The 23,540-nt window shown below is 41.6% G+C and overlaps 1 pseudogene; it reads right to left on the reverse strand.

Moving 5' to 3' along the window:
- Positions 1-1,564: 1,564 nt before the first annotated feature.
- LOC149408051 (uncharacterized) lies at positions 1,565-22,489 on the reverse strand (annotated as a pseudogene).
- Positions 22,490-23,540: the final 1,051 nt, after the last annotated feature.

Raw genomic sequence — 23,540 nt, forward strand, 5'->3', positions numbered from 1 at the left:
TTATTTCTAGCAAATTCATCAATATGAACATACGACAGGCAACCAAACACTTTCAGGTAGGAAAGGTTTACCTTCTTTTTTATCCAAGCATCTTCTGGAATTCTCAAACCCAAAGGGACGAAGGGTCTTCGGCTAATCAGGTGGTTTTCATGTTGATTGCATCTTTCCAGAATGTCTTCGGCAGTCCAGCGTGTATGCGCATGCTTTGAGGTTCCGTTCATCCTCTCCGCTACTCCATTTTTTTAGGGGGGGGGGGGTTCCCGAAAAAGTTTTTACCATCTTGATCTCATTGTCGACGCAATATTGCTTGAAGTCGCTATCAACATATTCTCCGCCATCATCAGACCTTAAGAACTTCAGGTTTAGGTCGGTCTCATCTTCCACCATGACCTTCCATCTTTTGAACGTAGCAAACACGTCAGATACCTTCTTTGTGGAGTCGTCGATGAAGCTCACATAGTAGAAAGAACCTCTGAGAGAAGCGATGGGAGATGGCCCCTATACATCTTCTCAGTCTTCAGCTTTCTACTCGCACTTGAAAAACTCACTCGCTTCTGTTTTTCAAGGATGCAACTCTTGCACGTGTGGCGCACCACTTATTTCATCTCCGGAATCATGTCGTCCTTCACCAACATCTTCATCCCAATCTCACTCATGTGTCCGAGCCGACAATGCTACAACTCGGTCTTCTCAGTGTTATCAATGACAATTACCATGTCTCGGTAGCTCGACATCATGTAGAACGTGCCTGTCTTCTGACCGCGAGCTACAACCATAGCTCTATTCATCACATTCCACGAGCTTCTCCCGAACTTCGTGGTGTGACTTTCACTGTCGAGCTAACCCACAGAGATCAGGTTCATCATCAACTTCGGCATATGTTTGACTTTCGTGATCTTCCAAACTTACCCGTTTCCCATCTTCAACCTGACGTCGCCGACACCAATAATGTCTAGAGGCTTGCTATCAGCCAGGTAGATCTTCCCATGGTTACCCCGCGACATAGTTTCCATGATGTTGATGTTGGGAGTAATGTGGAATGACGCTCTTGAGTCGAGTAACCAAGAGTCGATCGAGCTTTCCACAGTTAGCAGCAACGCATCTGCTAAGTCATCAGTGGTGGCGTTGGCATCATATTTCTCCTCTTTCGCTAGCGACTTGCAGTACTTCCTGATGTAGCTCATCTTTCCACAAATCCAGCATTCGAGGGATCGTCCGGACTTGGATTAGCTTCTCACATTCCGCAACTTTGATATGCCCTTGTTCAAATTGTGGTTTCGATCGTGGTTTCTGCCACTGTTCATTTAGGGCCGAGCTTGATGCGACCTCACCATAATATATCATTTGCACCTATTTGGTAAGGATGTGATCTCGCACGTTATTGAACTTCATCTTGGCAGTCCCAACCGAATTGCTCACTACCACCCTCATGGGATCCCAACTATTCAGTAGGGACGCGAGCTATATTAGAGCTCGCACTTCGTCATCGAATTCGATTTCAACCGATGACAATTGATTAAAAATCGTATTGAATTTGTTCATGTGCGTTGCTACTCTGGCGCCTTCATCCATCTTCAGGTGAAATAGCTTCTTCATGAGAAACACCTTATTGTTCGTCGAAGGTTTCTCGTACATGTCGGAGAGGACCTTCATCATGCCTGCGGTGGTCTTCTCCTTTGACACGTTGTGAGCAATGTTCTTCAACAACGTTAGTTGAATGACTCCTAGAACCCATATGTCGAGAAGTTTCCATTCTAACTCGTCCATATTCTCTGGCTTAGATGAAGCTATCTACCGTACACGTAATCCTCGATCTGCATCCTCCATAACGCGTAATCGGTCCCATTGAATTTTTCGATTCCATGTGATCTACATTCTTTGCCTCCAATCGTTTTTCTGAATCGCAAATCAACCTAGAGCTTTCATACCAGTTATAGGGTCCCCGTTCTCTACCTTGTTAGGCTGCCACCTTACCATAACTCCACATTAGTATGATATTCTTCGCCCTGCGTTCAAGTCTGCACGGTTTCATTTTTGGGTTCCTTCCCAAATGGCATCATGCTAATAGAGTTGTTGGAACACTTATATATGTTGGAATTGATCTAGGGATAAGAAAAGATTTAACGCATCGAGCAAGCGGCGAAAAATAAAAATTTTCTTTCAAACAAGTAAAACGATTTTACTAACCTAGACAAAGAGCAAGCACATGTTATTATTTAAAACTATTTAAAAGCGATTATAGGAGAACTAGAGAGAGAGAGAGAGAGAGAGAGAGAGAGGGAGATTGGCGGCCACAATGTCTAGAGAGAGAAGCTCTCAATCTCTAACTTATGTGGGATGATGAAATGAGAGGAATGAGGGCTCTATTTATAGGAGAAGGATTAACTTCTAAAGGTAGTTTCCTCTTCTCTATTGAATATCACATACTCATGACCAAATCCCTTGTTTCCTTTTCTTCATTTGGGCGTGTAACACACTACCTCATGCCACATGGATTTGTTTCCTCTTTTTCTTTTGGCAAGTATCTTCATACATTAATGCACAGAATAACTCTCTTTTCTCTCCTGGTATAGACGAAATTAAGGGCAACTAGAACATGCTTCAAGATGTCTCTTCATTTGTTCATGACAACATAAGAAAAGCCCAATCAAGAATTTTCAAATAAAATTCTATGAAATGAAATTAATCCTCAAGGCCCAAATAACTTGTTATGTCCGAGTGGTTTATTTGTCATCATATGACAATGTCAAAAAATTTATTGACATTCATTTCATCCTATGTCCAAAAAGACAAAAATACCCTTTAGACAATTTTCGTAAAACTTGTCTCGTTCTTGTTTTGACTTAGCTTCTAGTTTAACTAATCCTACTCGATATGACTTGTGACAATGACCTCATGGATCCAAATGAACAAATCTTGAGCTAACATACTTGGACTCAAAACTTCACAAACCTTTTCCAAGTTTAGCTTAATGTCAACTGACTCCATTAACGAGTTGACACCGAGAATCTCTCGGTTCAATGAATTTATTTTCTACTCAAGAATTCAACTTAATTGTGATGATTGGATCCACTGAATATTATCTATGTTTACCCTTCATGAATATCATCAGCTAGTCGAAATTTATAAAATTACCATTTTGCCCTTCTAACTGTTGTTTCCTCAACTCCTTTGTCGCTTGTGAATAAATTAGAAACAATGTATTGACGAGGAGCTAAGAAGTCACATTGGTTCATCCAAAAGAGTCATGACTCAATTTGGACACTAGCCAGTTCATTTATTCACATTCCAAGGAACAAAGCATGAGGTGATATTCGTAGCATTTAAGCAATCTTTTACATGAATTCCGTATCTATGAGATCTTCACAAAGTTACTCATGACATCTTCATAACTTAGTACTTAACCAATAGGTCTTGTTTAGAATCATATAGTGAATCCGAACTCTGACTTTTTCAAATGAGAATACGTAAGCTATGAAATGACATGTCTCATTTCAGGATTGAGGTAAGCATGATGCAATTCATACATAGTGACTCTGAGACAGAAGAGGTTAAATGGTTTGTTCTTACAATGTCTCTAGAAGTGCACTGGTTAATTCAGTACCTTCAGAAGATACCTAGAAGAACTATAGAGTCTCCAACTCTCTATGCCCCATAACCAGACATCATATATTCTCCTAACAATCGTACTAAGATCAATAGTCTTTTGATCCTTAGATTGCCAATATATTGTTTAGATCAAACCATGAAGAGTTTTTTTCATGCAAATCTACATTTGTATCATCATATGTTGTTAGGTTTATTTAAGGAGTAAAGACTATAGATTATCATAAAGCTTCAAACTGACAAGGAAGAATGAATGAACGTTTCAACTTTTATTAATGATTTAGCATTTACAAGCAAGAGTCTTCGTGAGATTATATTACATCAAATGTACATTGATAGACACTACTACTCTTCTTGTGGGCACCATTATCAACAAACTCCTACTTGACTCAAAGAAGATGTGAGTAGTCCTTCATACCTAATCCCTCCTGATGCTGGTCGAAGATCTTGTTCGCTAGGGCCTTGGTGAATGGATCTAACAGGTTGTCCACCGTTGAGATCTTCTTCACCACCACATCTCCGCGCTGCACGATCTCTCGAACCTATTTGTATTTCCTCTCAATAGGTTTAGAGCACTTATGGCTTTGAGGTTCCTTTGAGTTAGCGACAGCCCCACTGTTATCACAATAAAGGTGTTGTCCATGGTGCCCACAAGAAGAGTTGTAGTCTTTATTTTGTACATTTGATGTAATAAAGTCTCATGAAGACTCTTGCTTGTAATTGCCTATCTATTCATTAATAAAGTTGAAACGTTCATTCATTCTTTCTTTGTTTGAAGCTTTATGATAAAACCTTAGTCTTTTAATCCATAAACAAACTTAATAACTTACGAAGAGACAAATGTAGATTTGCATGAACAAACTCTTCGTAGTTTGCTTAAAACGATATATTCGCAATCTTATGGTCAAAGGACTATTGACCTCAGTATGATTGTTAGAAGAATCTATGATGTCTGGTTATGAGGCATTGAGAGTTGGGGACTCTATAGTTCTTCTAGGTATCTTCCGAAGGTACTGAATTGACCAGTGCACTTCTAGAGACAATATAAGAACAAACCATTTAACCTCTTATGTCTCGAAGTCACTATGTATGAATTGCATCATGCTTACCTTAATCCTGAAATGAGACATGCCATTTCACACCTTAGTATTCTCATTTGAGAAAGTCAAAGTTCGGACTCACTATGGGATTCCGAACAAGGCCTATTGGTGAAGTACTAAGTTGTGAGTCTGTCATGAGTAACTTTGTGAAGTTCTCATAGATACGGAATTCATGTACAAGATTGCTGAAATGCAATGTATGTCACCTCATGCTTTGTTCCTTGGTGTGTGAATAAATGAACTGGCCAGTGTCCAAATTGAGTCCTGACTTTTTTTGGATGAAACAATGTGACTTGTTAGCTCCTCGTCAATACATTGTTTCTAACTTATTAACAAGCGACAAAGGAGTTGAGGAAATAACAGCTAGAAGGGTAAAATGGTAATTTAGTAAATCCCGACTAGCTGATGACATTTATGAAGGGTAAACATAGATAATATTCAGTGGATCCGCTCATCATAATTAGGTCGAATTCTTGAGTAGAAAACAAATTCATTTGAACCGAGAGATTTTCAGTGTCAGCTCTTTAGTGGAGTCAGTTGGCATTAAGCTAAACTTGGAAAAGGTTTGTGAACTTTTGAGTCCAAGTGTTTAGCTCAAGCTTTGTTCATTTGGGTCCATGAGGTCACTGTCACGAATCACATCGATACTAATAGTTAAACTGGAAGCTAAGTCAAAACAAGAACGAAAATAGTCAAAAGGGTATTTTTGTCTTTTGAGACATATGATGAAATGAATGTCAATAAATTTTTTGACAAGTTCATTTGATGACTTAATGTCACTCGGACTCGGCCATAACTTGATTATTGGGCCTTGTGAATTAATTTCATTTCATGAGAATTTTATTGAAAATTCTTAATGGGCTTTTCTCATGTTGTCATGAACAAATGAAGAACCTTCTAGAAGCTCCTTCTAGATGAGAATAGGCGCCCATAATACCCAAGGAAAGAGAGTTTATTTTGTGCATAAATGTATTTAGATACTTGCCAAAAGAAAAAGAGGAAACAAATTTTGCATATGGGATGCATAAGGAATCGGCCATGTTGAGAGAAAAGGCAAGCCTTGAACAAAATAGGAAACAAATCAAGGCTTCTAGAAGACTTGTTTTGGCCGTGTGTCTCAAGTAGGAAATAGGGAAATTAGCTCATGAATATGTGATATTCTATAGAAGAGGGAACTACCTTATTGAAGGTGAGACCTCTCCTATAAATAGGAGCCTCATTTCCTCACATTTCATTCATCCAAGTTTAAGAGATTTGAGAGACTCTCTCTCTAGAACTTGTGGCCGAAAATCCTCTCTCTCTCTAGTTTATTTTTGATTTTTTCTTGTCTTGGCACCTAGTGTTGGAATCGATCTAGGGTTTGAGAAAATAATTAACGCTTCGGTAAGCGGCGGAATTTTAAAAATTTTCTTTTACAAGTAAAACAGTTTTTTACTAACCTAGACAAGTGCAAGTACATGTAATTAGAAACCAATATGAGCTAGAAGTTTACTAACCTTTCTTGAAGCTTGAACTTTGAAGAAGCTTGTGGAAAGTTTGCAACGCTCGTCTCCCCTCACAGCACGTCTCTCTTTCTTTCCTCGGCACCTCGAGCAACCACGAAAGTTTCTATCACTAAATCACTCGAAAAGAAGGAATCAGTGAGTGGGCACTTTTAAACACTACGACTTAAGAACGAGTCTCGAAGTCGCAGAGCTAAACACTAGGTCGAGTGAGGACCTAGGTGCCAAGACAAGAAAAATCGAAAATAAACTTAGAGAGAGAGAGAAGAGGGGCGGCAACCACAAGTTCTAGAGAGAGAAGCTCTCAATCTCTAACTTATGTGGAATGAGAAAAATGAGAAGAATGAGGCTCCTATTTATAGGAGAGGTCTTACCTTCAATAAGGTAGTTTCCTCTTCTATAGAATATCACATATTCATGAGCCAATTTCCTCTTTTCCTCTATGTGATACTCGGCCAAGGTAGGCTTCATTAAGCCTTGGATTTGTTTCCTTTTTTGTTCCTTGCCTTGCTTCTTTCTCAACTTGGGCGCCTACCTCTTATTTCCTTTAGAGGAAATTTGTTTCCTCTTTTTATTTTGGCAAGTATCTTCATACATTTATGCACAAAATATTCTCTCTATCTCTTGGGTATGTTGGGCGCCTATGACCTTCTAGAAAGGCTTCTAGAATTTTCTTCACTTGTTCATGACAACATAAGAAAAGCCCATTAAGAATTTTCAATAAAATTCTTATGAAATGAAATTAATTTACAAGGCCCAATGATCAAGTCATGGCCGAGTGACATTAAGTCATCAAATGAACTTGTCAAAAAATTTATTGACATTCATTTCATCCTTTGTCTCAAAAGACAAAAATACCCTTTTGACTATTTTCGTTCTTGTTTTGACTTAGCTTCCAGTTTAACTATTCCTATCGATGTGATTCGTGACAGTGACCTCATGGACCCAAATGAACAAAGCTTTAGCTAAACACTTGGACTCAAAAGTTCACAAACCTTTTCCAAGTTTAGCTTAATGCCAACTGACTCCACTAAAGAGCTGACACTGAAAATCTCTCGGTTCAAATGAATTTATTTTCTACTCAAGAATTCGACTTAATTACGATGAGCGGATCCACTGAATATTATCTATGTTTACCCTTCATGAATGTCATCAGCTAGTTGGGATTTACTAAATTACCATTTTACCCTTCTAGCTGTTATTTCCTCAACTCCTTTGTCGCTTGTGAATAAGTTAGAAACAATGTATTGACGAGGAGCTAACAAGTCACATTGTTTCATCCAAAAGAGTCAGGACTCAATTTGGACACTGGCCAGTTCATTTATTCACACTCCAAGGAACAAAGCATGAGGTGACATACATTGCATTTCAGCAATCTTGTACATGAATTCCATATCTATGAGAACTTCACAAAGTTACTCATGACAGACTCACAACTTAGTACTTCACCAATAGGCCTTGTTCGGAATCACATAGTGAGTCCGAACTTTGACTTTCTCAAATGAGAATACTAAGGTGTGAAATGGCATGTCTCATTTCAGGATTAAGGTAAGCATGATGCAATTCATACATAGTGACTTCGAGACATAAGAGGTTAAATGGTTTGTTCTTATATTGTCTCTAGAAGTGCACTGGTCAATTCAGTACCTTCGGAAGATACCTAGAAGAACTATAGAGTCCCCAACTCTCAATGCCTCATAACCAGACATCATAGATTCTTCTAACAATCATACTGAGGTCAATAGTCCTTTGACCCTAAGATTGCGAATATATCGTTTTAAGCAAACTACGAAGAGTTTGTTCATGCAAATCTACATTTGTCTCTTCGTAAGTTGTTAAGTTTGTTTATGGACTAAAAGACTAAGGTTTTATCATAAAGCTTCAAACAAAGAAAGAATGAATGAACGTTTCAACTTTATTAATGAATGAATAGGCAATTACAAGCAAGAGTCTTCGTAAGACTATTTGACATCAAATGTACATAAATAGACACTACTACTCTTCTTGTGGGCACCATTGACAACAAACTCCCACTTGACTCAAAGAAGATGTGAGTAGTCCTACATGCCTAATCCCTCTTGAAGTTGGTCGAAGACCATGTTCGCTAGGGCCTTGGTGAATGGATCTGCCAGAGATCTACTTCACGTCCACGTCTCCGCGCTGCGCGATCTCTCGAATCAAATGGTATTTCCTCTCAATATGCTTAGAGCGCTTATGGCTTCTAGGTTCCTTTGAGTTAGTGACAGCCCCACTTTTATTACAATAAACGGTCATGGGCTCGTCGACGTTTGGAACAACTTCCAAATACTTAAGGAACTTTCTAAGCCATACAGCCTCCTTGGATGCTTCACAAGCAGCCACATATTCTGCTTCCATTGTGGAGTCAGCAATGCAAGATTGCTTAATACTTCTCCACACAACAGCTCCACCATTAAGGATGAACACAGATCCCGAAGTGGATTTCCTGGAATCCTTATCCGCTTGAAAATCGGAGTCGGTATATCCCGTTATAGTCAGGTCAGTACCTGAGTATGTAAGCATCAAGTTCCTAGTTCTTCGAAGATACTTAAGAACATGCTTAACAGCAATCCAGTGCTCGGGTCCAAGGTTGGATTGGAAACGACTAACTACGCCAACGGCGAAACAGATGTCAGGTCCAGTGCAAAGCATAGCATACATGAGGCTTCCTACGGCAGAGGCGTAAGGAATCTTCCTCATGTCTTCAATCTCTTGTGCAGTCTTGGGAGACTGGTCCTTAGAGAGTGAAACTCCATGCCTAAAGGGTGTTTGACCCCTCTTGCAGTCTTGCATCGAGAAGTGATCCATCACCTTATCAATATAAGATGCTTGAGAGAGCGACAGGGTCCGGTTTTTCCTATCTCGAAAGATTTGGATTCCCAGAATGTATGCGGCTTCTCCTAGATCCTTCATATCGAATTGCTTTGCTAGCCAGACCTTAACCTCAGATAACTTACCCACGTCATTACCAATGAGTAGTATATCATCGACACATAGTACCAGAAAGACAACTTTGCCTTCGTGTATTAACTTGTAAACACAAGGCTCATCTATTGACTGTTCAAAGCCGAAGCTCTTTACAGTTTCATCGAATCTAATATTCCATGACCTAGATGTTTGCTTTAGTCCATCAATGGATTTAAGCAACTCACAAACCTTGGTCTCTTGACCTTTATCCACGAAACCGTCTGGTTGAGCCATGTAAATGCGCTCGTCAAGATTGCCATTCAGAAAGGCTGTCTTTACATCCATTTGCCAGATCTCATAGTCGAGAGCTGCAGCTATGGATAGGAGTATGCGGATGGATTTAAGCATCGCGACTGGCGAGAAGGTTTCTTCATAGTCAATCCCTTCTTGTTGGGTATAACCCTTCGCCACAAGTCGTGCTTTGAACGTCTCAACGTTCCCATCAGGACCCCTTTTCTCCTTGTATATCCACTTACACCCTACGGGTTTAATCCCTTCAGGAAGGTCTACAAGTTTCCAGACATTGTTGACATACATCGAGTGCATTTCAACTTTCATGGCGTCAAGCCAAAGGTTTGATTCAGAACAAGCCATCGCTTGGCTATAGGAAACAGGGTCATCCATGTCGGAGACGGCTACAAGAGAGTCTCCATAAGACATGTACCTGTCAGGCTTTTGAGTAGCCCTCCCACTACGTCGAAGTACTATTTGACGAGATTCTGATGAGTTAGGTTGTGTTTCAGTTGGGGTAAGAACAGTTCTTACAGATGAGGTAGAAGCTTCCTCACCCAACTTTTCTTCAAGCACAATTTTGCTTCTAGGTTTCGCATCCTTCATAAAGTCCTCCTCGAGGAAACGAGCATTCGTGCTAACGAAAGTCTTATCGTCCTCGGGACTATAGAAAATGAAACCTTTAGTTTCCTTTGGATATCCCACAAACAGGCACAATTCTGACCTACTAGCCAACTTGCTATTCTTTTGCCTTAGCACATGTGCAGGGAAACCCCAAATTCGGATGTGGCCCAAACTTACTTTACGGCCAGTCCATCTTTCATAAGGAGTACCAGGAACCGTTTTAGACGGAACTTGGTTCAGAATGTAAGCGGCTGTTTCGAGGGCATATCCCCAAAAGGAAAGCGGGAGTGATGAGTAACTCATCATCGATCTAACCATCTCCATAAGAGTTCGGTTTCTTCTCTCTGACACTCCGTTTTGTTGAGGTGTGCCAGGTGCGGTAAGCTGAGAAGCGATACCTTCTTCTTTAAGAAAGTCATCGAACTCTCCAGACATATACTCACCACCTCGATCAGATCGAAGGGTTTTGATCACTTTGCCAGTTTGCTTTTCCACTAAAGCCCTAAAGACCTTAAATACGTTAAAGGTCTCGGATTTGTGTTTAAGCAAATAGACAAACCCATATCTTGAGTAATCATCAGTGAAGGTAACGAAGTATTCGTATCCTCCACGTGCCTGTTGATTGAGCAGACCACATACATTAGAATGTATTAGTTCCAGCAACTCAGTGGCTCTTCGACCTTTATCAGAGAAAGGTCGCTTAGTCATTTTTCCTTCTATGCAGGATTCACAAGTAGGTAGTGAACCTATTGCAGAGGCTTGGAGTGGACCATCCCTCACAAGTCTCTTAATCCTTTCTAGACTGATATGACCAAGTCTTAAGTGCCATAGGTGTGTTGATTTTGTTAGATCGGAGGATTCAGAAAGTTTGATCCTCTTTGGCTCCCTAATAAGATCATTATCTATTTCGGTGTCTAAAAGAGAAGATTGAGTGGGATAGATGTAGAAAAGAGCATTCTTCATACATGCATCAGTGACAAAAGAATTATCAGGAAACGAAATACGAATTCCATTCTTAATGAACTTTAAACAATAATCTTGCTCACGAAGACGAGCAACAGATATTAAGTTCTTCCCAAAGGTAGGAACAAAATAAACATGATTCAAGTTTAAAGTGTGGTCTTCAAAAGACACCAGGCTCCCATCACCCCATTTGAAACAGAACTCGCCTTCCTCTAAGCTTTTGGTTTTCTTGAAACCATTCAAGGAACAACAAATATGGTTAGTAGCAGCGGAGTCAAGAATCCACGTTGATACATTATCAGCTACTAAGCATGCTTCGGTAACTAGTACAATACTATGTTCCTTTGCTTTGAGATTGGCAGGACAGTTCTTTTTATCGGCCTTGTAAGGTCTCTTCACAGTTCTAGAGGCGGAGGCTTTTTGCTCAGTAGCATGTGCCTCTCCTTGATTCCTCTTTCTCTTAGTGAAACCTACAGCAGTGTGAAGTTCCTCCATAAGCTTGGTAACAGTGTACTCTAGCTTGTTTATGGAGTAGTTCATCATGGAGGTATCAAGAGATGCGGGGAGAGTATCTAAGATCATATCTATGATATTCTTCCCATCAATCTTAGATCCTAGGATTTCCATTTTACTCAGATGACTAATGATCAATATCATAAAGTCTCCAATAGGAGTCCTAGCCTGCATATGACAGTTCATAAACTGTCGGACTGCTTGTAGCCTTGTTTGACGCCTTTGCCCTCCAAACATCTCAAGGAGATTGTAGAGCATGTCAGCGGCAGTCTCGAAGTCACGATGTTGCTCTTTCAGCATATTGTTCATAGATGCCAAGATATAGCCCCTCACAATCTCATCGGATCGAAGCCATGCCGCTAAGGCGTCATTGTCCTCTTGAGTTGAATCATTATTCGTCAGAGGAGGACATGGGGTGGTGAGTACCCATTTGTGCTTGTTAACGGTAGGTATTATGTCGATGTTACGTTTCGAGTCTATGTAGTTTTCGTTTTCGAGTTTGTTCGAGGAAAGAATGAAAGAGAGAGAGTTGAGAGACATATATAAAAGTTGAAACAAGTTTATGATTAGTCTTTGGTTTAGGATTTAAGTTTGTTTAAGACTTTATAAAATCCAAAGGTGTTATAAACCAAACGATAATTTACTCCTTCGAGGGAAGGCCGCAAAAAATCTCCATTTATAAGTAAATGACACATCATTAATGCTTAGCCAAGATGTCAATACATCAACATTGACTAGCCACCTTGTAAATTGGTTTGATCACTCACATCCTTTCGCAGGGCCTCGAGGGAGGATTACTAGGGATTGAGTCTAAGTGTGTAACCAACCACTTAGTCCAAGAGATCGACTTTGAAAAACAATCCACCGAGGGGAGGCCTTGCCATCATCGTCTCACTCTCGGACGTAGCTCATTGAGCAATGATCAGAGCAAAGCGCCCTTGAGTACTCTCATTTAAGAGAGGGCCACGAGGGTGACTCTTAGTCCGGCGACACTTGCACTTTTCATTAGTGTTGGGGATCGTGGGTTACAAACAACGAATATAACCCTCCCACTTAGTTTTTGGAGTTGGTTCATCGACTCTTATAAGTTCGGAAACAAATTTCCTAGTTAGAGAGCGACAGAGCGGACAACTAGAAGAGAATCCTAGATCGACATGTTCATAGCAGTATTAGTGCATAAAGGCACAAGGTACATACTCGATCTTTTCCTATTTTCTATTTCGGGAAAGTGCGTGAGGGAAGTGTGAATTTCAACTCACTCGAACACTTGAAAGTTTGAGATTACACATCTTTTTATTTTTCGGCTTGTCTACAAGGAGACCTCCCACTCAAATTTCCAAGAGCATATAGATTTTGAACATATGTGATATAGATATAGTTTTGAAAACATTTTGAAAATTTATTTGATTTGGATGACAAAATATTTTCAAGTTTGAAAGTGAAAACGGTTTTTCAAAATTCAAACTAGTTTTGTAAAAATTCAATTTCAATTAAACTTTCAAAAATCAAAACATTTTAATCTTACACATCATGTTTATAATCATATGAAAAACATTTTTTCTCAAGAAAATTTTCTCATTAGAGTTCTATAACTCATGGTAGTCGGGTTTGAAAATCCGGATTTCTAAAAAACTGGAGTTTCAGACAGCCGCGCACCTCGGAGTAAAATCGCCATAGCTGGTGGCTCCGATGTCCTTTTCAGCCGAAACCGGTGGCATTGGACAGAGGACAAACAGAGCTTTAATTTGATTCAAGAATCATTAAATTTAGATTTCTGACCAGAGAGTTATGCCACTTTTAATGCGGGTTTACTCCACCTCGAAGAAAAAGAAATAAATTAAAACTTTGGTCCTTTTTAGGTGCGAAAAAGAATCAAGTGTAACGGAACGTTTTAAGATGTTCTTTAAAGCTTTTATTTGTGTTTTCTTAGCAGGGTAATAACATAGAATAAAAGAAATAACAACATGCATAAAACGATTCAAGTAAATAAACGAAACTAGCAAGACAATATAACTAGTCACAAAATTTTACTCGAAATATCTCAAACCTTTAAAACACGTTTTTCAATATAAAAAATTAAAAACTTTTAGAACTGATTCTAATGTGTTTTAAAAACATCCCAAACTCATAGAAAATCAACATGCTTTTTAATTTAAAGACAAGAGCATTAAATTAAAAAAAATCTAAGATAACAATTCTAACTTGTCACAAAATTAGTAAACTTTCGAAAACGATTTTCAAGCTCATAATTTTAAAAACATGTACATGCTAATCTTTGACCATAGCTCTGATACCATTTGTTGGAATCGATCTAGGGTTTGAGAAAATAATTAACGCTTCGGTAAGCGGCGGAATTTTAAAAATTTTCTTTTACAAGTAAAACAGTTTTTTACTAACCTAGACAAGTGCAAGTACATGTAATTAGAAACCAATATGAGCTAGAAGTTTACTAACCTTTCTTGAAGCTTGAACTTTGAAGAAGCTTGTGGAAAGTTTGCAACGCTCGTCTCCCCTCGCAGCACGTCTCTCTTTCTTTCCTCGGCACCTCGAGCAACCACGAAAGTTTCTATCACTAAATCACTCGAAAAGAAGGAATCAGTGAGTGGGCACTTTTAAACACTACGACTTAAGAACGAGTCTCGAAGTCGCAGAGCTAAACACTAGGTCGAGTGAGGACCTAGGTGCCAAGACAAGAAAAATCGAAAATAAACTTAGAGAGAGAGAGAAGAGGGGCGGCAACCACAAGTTCTAGAGAGAGAAGCTCTCAATCTCTAACTTATGTGGAATGAGAAAAATGAGAAGAATGAGGCTCCTATTTATAGGAGAGGTCTTACCTTCAATAAGGTAGTTTCCTCTTCTATAGAATATCACATATTCATGAGCCAATTTCCTCTTTTCCTCTATGTGATACTCGGCCAAGGTAGGCTTCATTAAGCCTTGGATTTGTTTCCTTTTTTGTTCCTTGCCTTGCTTCTTTCTCAACTTGGGCGCCTACCTCTTATTTCCTTTAGAGGAAATTTGTTTCCTCTTTTTATTTTGGCAAGTATCTTCATACATTTATGCACAAAATATTCTCTCTATCTCTTGGGTATGTTGGGCGCCTATGACCTTCTAGAAAGGCTTCTAGAATTTTCTTCACTTGTTCATGACAACATAAGAAAAGTCCATTAAGAATTTTCAATAAAATTCTTATGAAATGAAATTAATTTACAAGGCCCAATGATCAAGTCATGGCCGAGTGACATTAAGTCATCAAATGAACTTGTCAAAAAATTTATTGACATTCATTTCATCCTTTGTCTCAAAAGACAAAAATACCCTTTTGACTATTTTCGTTCTTGTTTTGACTTAGCTTCCAGTTTAACTATTCCTATCGATGTGATTCGTGACAGTGACCTCATGGACCCAAATGAACAAAGCTTTAGCTAAACACTTGGACTCAAAAGTTCACAAACCTTTTCCAAGTTTAGCTTAATGCCAACTGACTCCACTAAAGAGCTGACACTGAAAATCTCTCGGTTCAAATGAATTTATTTTCTACTCAAGAATTCGACTTAATTACGATGAGCGGATCCACTGAATATTATCTATGTTTACCCTTCATGAATGTCATCAGCTAGTTGGGATTTACTAAATTACCATTTTACCCTTCTAGCTGTTATTTCCTCAACTCCTTTGTCGCTTGTGAATAAGTTAGAAACAATGTATTGACGAGGAGCTAACAAGTCACATTGTTTCATCCAAAAGAGTCAGGACTCAATTTGGACACTGGCCAGTTCATTTATTCACACTCCAAGGAACAAAGCATGAGGTGACATACATTGCATTTCAGCAATCTTGTACATGAATTCCATATCTATGAGAACTTCACAAAGTTACTCATGACAGACTCACAACTTAGTACTTCACCAATAGGCCTTGTTCGGAATCACATAGTGAGTCCGAACTTTGACTTTCTCAAATGAGAATACTAAGGTGTGAAATGGCATGTCTCATTTCAGGATTAAGGTAAGCATGATGCAATTCATACATAGTGACTTCGAGACATAAGAGGTTAAATGGTTTGTTCTTATATTGTCTCTAGAAGTGCACTGGTCAATTCAGTACCTTCGGAAGATACCTAGAAGAACTATAGAGTCCCCAACTCTCAATGCCTCATAACCAGACATCATAGATTCTTCTAACAATCATACTGAGGTCAATAGTCCTTTGACCCTAAGATTGCGAATATATCGTTTTAAGCAAACTACGAAGAGTTTGTTCATGCAAATCTACATTTGTCTCTTCGTAAGTTGTTAAGTTTGTTTATGGACTAAAAGACTAAGGTTTTATCATAAAGCTTCAAACAAAGAAAGAATGAATGAACGTTTCAACTTTATTAATGAATGAATAGGCAATTACAAGCAAGAGTCTTCGTAAGACTATTTGACATCAAATGTACATAAATAGACACTACTACTCTTCTTGTGGGCACCATTGACAACACCTAGGTCCTCACTCGACCTAGTGTTTAGCTCTGCGACTTCGAGACTCGTTCTTAAGTCGTAGTGTTTAAAAGTGCCCACTCACTGATTCCTTCTTTTCGAGTGATTTAGTGATAGAAACTTTCGTGGTTGCTCGAGGTGCCGAGGAAAGAAAGAGAGACGTGCTGCGAGGGAAGACGAGCGTTGCAAACTTTCCAAAAGCTTCTTCAAAGTTCAAGCTTCAAGAAAGGTTAGTAAACTTCTAGCTCATATTAGTTTTTAATTACATGTACTTGCACTTGTCTAGGTTAGTAAAAACCGTTTTTACTTGTAAAAGAAATTTTTTAAAATTCTGCCGCTTACCGAAGCGTTAATTATTTTCTTAAACCCTAGATCGATTCCAACAAAAGGGTCATGGGCTCATCGACGTTTGGAACGACTTCCAAATACTTAAGGAATTTTCTAAGCCATACAGCCTCCTTGGATGTTTCACAAGCAGCCACATATTCTGCTTCTATTGTGGAGTCAGTAATGCAAGATTGCTTAATACTCCTCCACACAACAGCTCCACCAATAAGGATGAACACAGATCCCGAAGTGGATTTCCTGGAATCCTTATCCGCCTGAAAATCGGAGTCGGTATATCCCGTCATAGTCCGGTCAGTACCTGAGTATGTTAGAATCAACTTCCTAGTTCTTCGAAGATACTTAAGAACATGCTTAACAACAATCCAGTGCTCCGGTCCAGGGTTGGATTGAAAACGGCTAACTATGCCAACTACGAAGCATATATCAGGTCTAGTGCAAAGCATAGCATACATGAGACTTCCAACGACTAAGGCGTAAGGAATTTTTCTCATGTCCTCAATCTCTTGTGCAGTCTTGGGAGACTGGTCCTTATAGAGTGAGACTCCATTCCTAAAGGGTGTTTGGCCCATCTTGGAGTCTTGCATCGAGAAGCGATCTATCACCTTATCAATATAAGATGCTTGAGAGAGAGAGACAGAGTCCGGTTTTTCCGAACTCGAAAGATTTGGATCCCCAGAATGTACGCGGCTTCTCCTAGATCATTCATATCGAATTGCTTTGCTAGCCAGACCTTAACCAGAAACACAACTTTTCCTTCGTGTATTAACTTGTAAACACACGGCTCATCTATTGACAGCTCAAAACCGAAGCTCTTCGCAGTTTCATCGAATCTAATATTCCATGGTCTAGATGCTTGCGTTAATCCATAAATGGAATTAAGCAACTCATAAACCTTGGTCTCTTGACCTTCTTCCACGAAACCATCTGGTTGAGCCATATAAATGCGCTCGTCAAGATTTCCATTCAAGATCCATTTGCCAGATCTCATAGTCGAGAGCTGCAGCTATGGATAGAAGTATGCGGATGGATTTAAGCATCGCGACTGGTGAGAAGGTTTCTTCATAGTCAATCCCTTCTTTTTTGGTATAACCCTTAGCCACTAGTCGTTTCTTGAACGTTTCGACGTTCCTATCCGGACCTCTTTTCTTCTTGTATATCCACTTACACCCTACGGGTTTAATCCCTTCAGGAAGGTCTACAAGTTTCCAGACTTTGTTGACATACATCGAGTGCATTTCAACTTTCATGGCGTCAAGCCAAAGGTTGGATTCAGAACAAGCCATCGCTTGGCTATAGGAAACAGGATCATCCATGTCAGAGACGGCTACGAGAGTGTCTCCATAAGACATGTACCTGTCAGGCTTTTGAGAAGCTCTCCCACTACGTCGAAGTACTACTTGACGAGGTTATGATGAGTTAGGATGTGTTTCAGTTGGGGTAAGAACAGTTCTTACATATGAGGTAGAAGCTTTCCTCGCCCAACTTTTCTTCTAGCACAATTTTGCTTCTAGGTTTTACATCTTTCATAAAGTCCTCCTCAAGGAAATGAGCATTCATGCTAACGAAAGTTTTGTCATCCTCGGGACTATAGAATGTGAAAACTTTGGTTTTTTTTAGATATCCAACGAATAGACACAATTCTGACTTACTAGCCAACTTGTTAGTCTTTTGCCTCAGCTCGTGTACATTGCAACCCCAAATTTTGATGCGGCCTAGGTTTACTTTACAGTCAATCCATCGTTCATAAGGGGTACCAGGATCCTTTTCAGACGAAACTTGGCTCAAAATATATGTGGTTGTTTCGAGGGCATATCCCCAAAAGGAAAGAGGGAGTGATGAGTAACTCATCAATGATCTAATCATCTCCATAAGAGTTTGATTTCTTCTCTCTGACACTCCGTTTTGTTGAGTTGTGCCAGGTGCGGTAAGCTGAGAAGCGATACCTTCTTCTTTAAGAATGTCATCGAACTCTCCAGACATATACTCACCTCCTCGATCAAGTCGAAGGGTTTTGATCTGTTTGCCAGTTTGGTTTTCCACTAAAGCCCGAAAGACCTTAAATACGTTAAAGGTCTCGGATTTGTGTTTGAGAAAATAGACAAAACCATATCTTGATTAATCAACAGTGAAGGTAACGAAGTATTTGTATCCTCCATGCGCCTGTTGACTGAGTGGATCACATACATAAGAATGTACTAGTTCTAGCAACTCAATGGCTCTTCGACCCTTAACGAAGAAAGGTCACTTAGTCATTTTTCCTTCTATGCAAGATACACAAGTAGGTAGTGAACTATTGCAGAGGGTTGGAGAGAACCGTCCCTCACAAGTCTCTAAATCTTGTCTAGACTAATATGACCAAGTCTTAAGTGCTAGAGATATGTTGAGTTTGTGAGATCCGAGGAATCAGAAAGTTTAATCATCTTTGGCTCCCTAACTAGATCATTATCTATTTCAGTGTCTAGAAGCTAAGGTTGCGTGGGATAGATGTAGAAAAGAGCATTTTTCATACATGCATCAGTGACAAAAGAATTATCAGGAAACGAAATACGAATTCCATTTTTAATGAACTTTAAACAATAATCTTGCTCACGAAGACGAGCAACAGATATTAAGTTCTTCCCAAAGGAAGGAACAAAATAAACATTATTCAAGTTTAAAGTGCGGTCTTCGAAAGACAGCATCATAGATCCCACAACCTTTGCAAACACCAAGCTCCCATCACCCCACTTGAAGCAGAAGTCGCCTTCCTCTAACCTTTTGGTTTTCTTGAAACCAGTCAAGGAACAACAAATATGGTTAGTAGCAGCGGAGTCAAGAATCCACGTTGATACATTATCAGCTACTAAGCATGCTTCGGTAATTAGTACAATATTATGTTCCTTTGCTTTGAGGTAGGTAGGACAGTTCTTTTCCTTGGCCTTGTGAGGTCTCTTCTTAGATCCAGAGGTGGAGGCTTTGTGTTCAGTATTGTAAAGCTCCTTCATAAGCTCAGTAACAGTGTACTCTAGCTTGCTCATGGAGTAGTTCAGCTTGAAGGTATTAAGAGACTCGGGGAGAGTTTCTAAGATCATATCTATGATATTCTTCCTATCAATCTCAGATCTTAGGATTTCCATTTCATTCAGATAACTAATAATCAGTATCATAAGGTCTCTGCAAGGAGTCCCAGCCTTCATGTGAGTGTTCATAAACTGTCGGACTGCTTATTGCCTAACTTGACGCCTTGCCCTCCAAACATCTCATGGAGATTGTAGAGCATGTCGGTGGCAGTCTCGATGTCACGATGTTGTTGTTGCAACACATTGTTCATTGATGCTAAGATATAGCATCTCGCAATCTCATCGGATCGAAGCCAGGCCACTAAGGTGTCTTTGTCCACTTGTGTCAAATCATCATTCATCAGAGGAGGACACACGGGGTGGTGAGTACCCATTTATGCTTGTTAACGGTAATTGTTGTCACTCGTTTTTGAACAACTATTTAGGAGCCCAAAGCGGTCAGACCCAAGGCCAGACCAAGTGGTCTCGCTTCGGCTCGAGCGTGTCGGACTTGGTATCCCAAGTCGTCCCTTAGCTGTCGATGGTGTTAACCTCGTTCGTCGTCGATCCTGCAATAGAAGGAAACGATGAACTACAAAGGAGAAACATAGAGGGTGCCTTTGTTTACCTTTCCGACGCTCAACATTAGTATGATTGAGGTGGAATATGGAGGGTTTAGTGTTTAGAGGGCCGAAGCTTGAGAGAAACGAGTGAAGTACGAGTTCAGCAGCGTTTTAGTACTCGATTTCGGATTACCTTTGGGAGAGGGTGGACCTCTGTATTTATAGGCGACCAAGGGGTGTTTGGGGAACCCCTTGGCCAAGGGAAGACCCCAGGGTCGGCCGTTGGCCGGCCATGCCCCAGGGTTGGCCAGTGGCTGGCCATGCCCTAGGGCCGGCTATTGGCCGGTCGGGAGATGGTCGGGCGGGAACCGGCCGGACGGGCACTGGCCGGCCAGGAGAAGGCCAAGCGAGACAGGCCGGACGAGAGACGGCCGGACGGGAGATGGCCGGGCGGGCACCGGCCGGACGGGAAATGGCCGGACGGGCACTAGCCGACTGGGAGAAGGTCAAGCAAGACTAGCCAGAAGGGAGATGGCCAGGCGGGCACCGGCTGGACGGGAGATGGCCGGATGGGTGACGGCTAGACAGGATTGGCCGAACGGGATTGGCTGGCCGGGAGAAGGCCGTACGGGACTAGCCGGCCGAGAGAAGGCCGGACGGGACTGGCCGGCCGGGAGAAGGTCGGACGAGCATTGGCCGGCCGGGAGGCGCCGTGATGGTTCTGCCCCTTTTGGTCCGGATTGGCCAGCAATACCTCGCTTCCTCATGGTTCTTCGAGCCGTGATGTGTATTGACTCCTTTGCCCCTGTTGGTCGTCGACGAGCCAACAACATTACCCCCCTAGTTTCGAGCGTAGGTCGAGTGGAAATTCAAGAATGACGTTGACGCGTGGACTTCAGAAGACCACTCTCAAGGTCATGGGTGCATCATAGAAAGGCCTTTTGGTGCGCTTCGAGAACGTCTTTGATGTCCCACGGTGGTCGGTACGATCGGCTATTCCAGCTAGGAATTGACTCGCCGTATCGGACTGTGATTCCGACCGGCTACCCTGGGAGTGTGGCATCGCCGGGTGTGCGTGCTATGTTATAGGTGTGGCTGAATGTAGCTTTGTGAGGGCTTGATTTCCCAATGATTGTGGCACCTTAGTGCGCTGATCGCGTTTTTGGGTTGAGTCTCTTGGGTTGAGCCTTGTGCCCTTGCGAGGGTGACGGATTGACATGCGTGTCGCATTTGAGGACTCCATTGAATAATATTTATGTCACACTGGACCATCGTGGAGCAAATTTTGGCGCGCGGTTAAGGATGGTTTTGGGACGCTCGCAAGGTAACACATAGACCTGACAAGGTACTTGCAATTTACTCGTGGACTAGAGATTTGATTCGAGGAGTCGAACATCTACCTGAGGAATCCTTTTGGGAGTTAACACGAGGACTTATCAGTCGACTCGTGGGTCGGGACTCGACTCAAGGAGCGAACTCAACTTAGGAACCGAGCGCAAAGTCCACACGAGGACTAGTCAGTCGACTCATGGGTCAGGGCTCGACTAGAGGAGCGAACTCAACTCGCGGGGTTACGCGCAAAGTCGACACGAGGTCTAGTCAATCGACTCGCGGATCGAGACTCGACTCGAGGACCAAACTCAACTCGAGGAGTTATGCGCAATGTCAACAAGACGACTAGTCAGTCGACTCGTGGATTAGAACTCAACTCGAGGAGTTATGCGTAAAGTCGACACAAGGACTAGTCAGTCGACTCGTGGACTGGGACTCAACTCGAGGAGCGAACTCAACTCGAGGAGTTATGCACAAAGTCGACACGAGGACTAGTCAGTCGACTTGTGGACTGGGACTCGACTCGAGGAGTTATGCGCAAGGTCAACATGAGGACTAGAAAGTCGACTTGAGGATTCGAGTTGTTTCTCTTTGGGACCTCCGGCCTAACCATTGGCCCCTCAAGATTTCTCTATGCTTCTGTTTTTGTTTTTAAGGTCGGTGATTTATCGTTTGAGACTACAGTCTTTATCCTAGTCGTACTCATGTCGCCTATCGTTGCAGATGCTCGGACACCAAGAGCAGAGCGATTAGATTTTCTTTCTGCGTTGGATACGCAATGTGCAGACCGACATGGAGACGCCGCGGTTGAGCACCCTGTTGCAGTTAAAACGGGCTTGTGGGGAGGCGACTCGCTTGAGCGCAGAGTTGGAGGGTGAGATTGCATTGCGGGTTGGTTGAGCGAGCATCTTGGGAGAAGGTGGCGCTTGTGGTTTTGGACAAGGAGTTGCAAATCACTCACGCTCGACTGTCGTCGAGCGAGGTTTCTTGCACCCCAGTGGGGAGAAGGCGCGACGTGCTATCGGCGGAGATATAGGTCATCACCGAAAAGAACAACGCCGTGCGGGTGAAGGAGAACTCAGAGGGAGATTCGGAGGTCGCATCGGCGGAGGCTCGGCGGACGGTTACGGTCCGAGTTCGTGATGCGATGACGAAGGAAAACGCGTCTCGCGGGTTTGCCTTCAGTTTCTTTGGCGGCATGTTTCCTGTTGGATTCTTTTTTAACATTGGTTGTCCTTATTTAACCTTTTTGGGTTTATTACGCGTCTTATTTTCTCGATTCACTATGTCTAGGGTAATCGATTTGCACGATTTTGTTGTTGCGTGTCTTATTTTCTCGATTTACCGACGACGGCATAATCGATTTACACGGCTTAGGCCTCGAGGGGACTCAGTGCCACATTGCGTGACCAGGTTTTTTGTGGACAGTGGCTAGACCAGTTTCGTCCGGCGGGCGCAAGCCTTTGAAACCTATATGTTACTCGCTGCCTATTGGCGCACGAGCTGGGCGGCGAGCGGGCCTCTTTCCTGGTATGTACGCTACCTATTAGAATAGGCGTAGTTCCCAGCGAGCATGGTACCCGTGGGTTTTGACTCGCATCCAAAGTGCGGATGTAACGCCTGTAGGCGCGTGAGTGACTCGTGAGTCTAATAGATTTTTGAGTCGTGCGAAAGCGTCGCATGGACGGGTTGTGGATGATGTATCCCTGTTATCCCCCCGAGTTTCTTGGGTACTCGTAGAGGAGCCTAGAAATTTTGACAAATGTGAAAATGAAACACGAAAAGTGGAATGTAATTCAAAGTCTTGTATTTCGTAAAAGTAAATGAAATTACATCCCACGGCCTATCGGCCTCAAATAAGATTGTCTTGAAAAAATTTGAAAATAACAGAAATGCGGAAGAAAATCGGCGGCGATCTTTATTTGTTGTCGACTCGAGCGTGATCGCGAGCCCACCTTAATTCTCGAGCTCGATGCCACCGTCCTGACTTCACCATTCTTGTCCTCGATGCGGTAGATGGTGCTAATCATGTCTCATTTTCCCATTTCTGTCCACCCCTTGTATGTAGCACATCCTAGCCATCGATTGGTCTCCCATCATTACGGCGATTCCCTTTACGGTCGGAAATTTCATCATCAGGTGATAAGTGGAGGTTATGGCCTTTAATCTGTTCAGAGTGGGGCGATCAACGATTATGTTGTAGGCAGACGGTTGATCCACCATTAGGAACGACACGATGTGAGTGACCTCG

The sequence above is a fragment of the Urtica dioica genome, chromosome 1 (assembly GCF_054948205.1).
Source record: "Urtica dioica subsp. dioica isolate 48M chromosome 1, U.dioica_male_clone48M_v1_H2, whole genome shotgun sequence".
Lineage (NCBI taxonomy): Eukaryota > Viridiplantae > Streptophyta > Magnoliopsida > Rosales > Urticaceae > Urtica > Urtica dioica.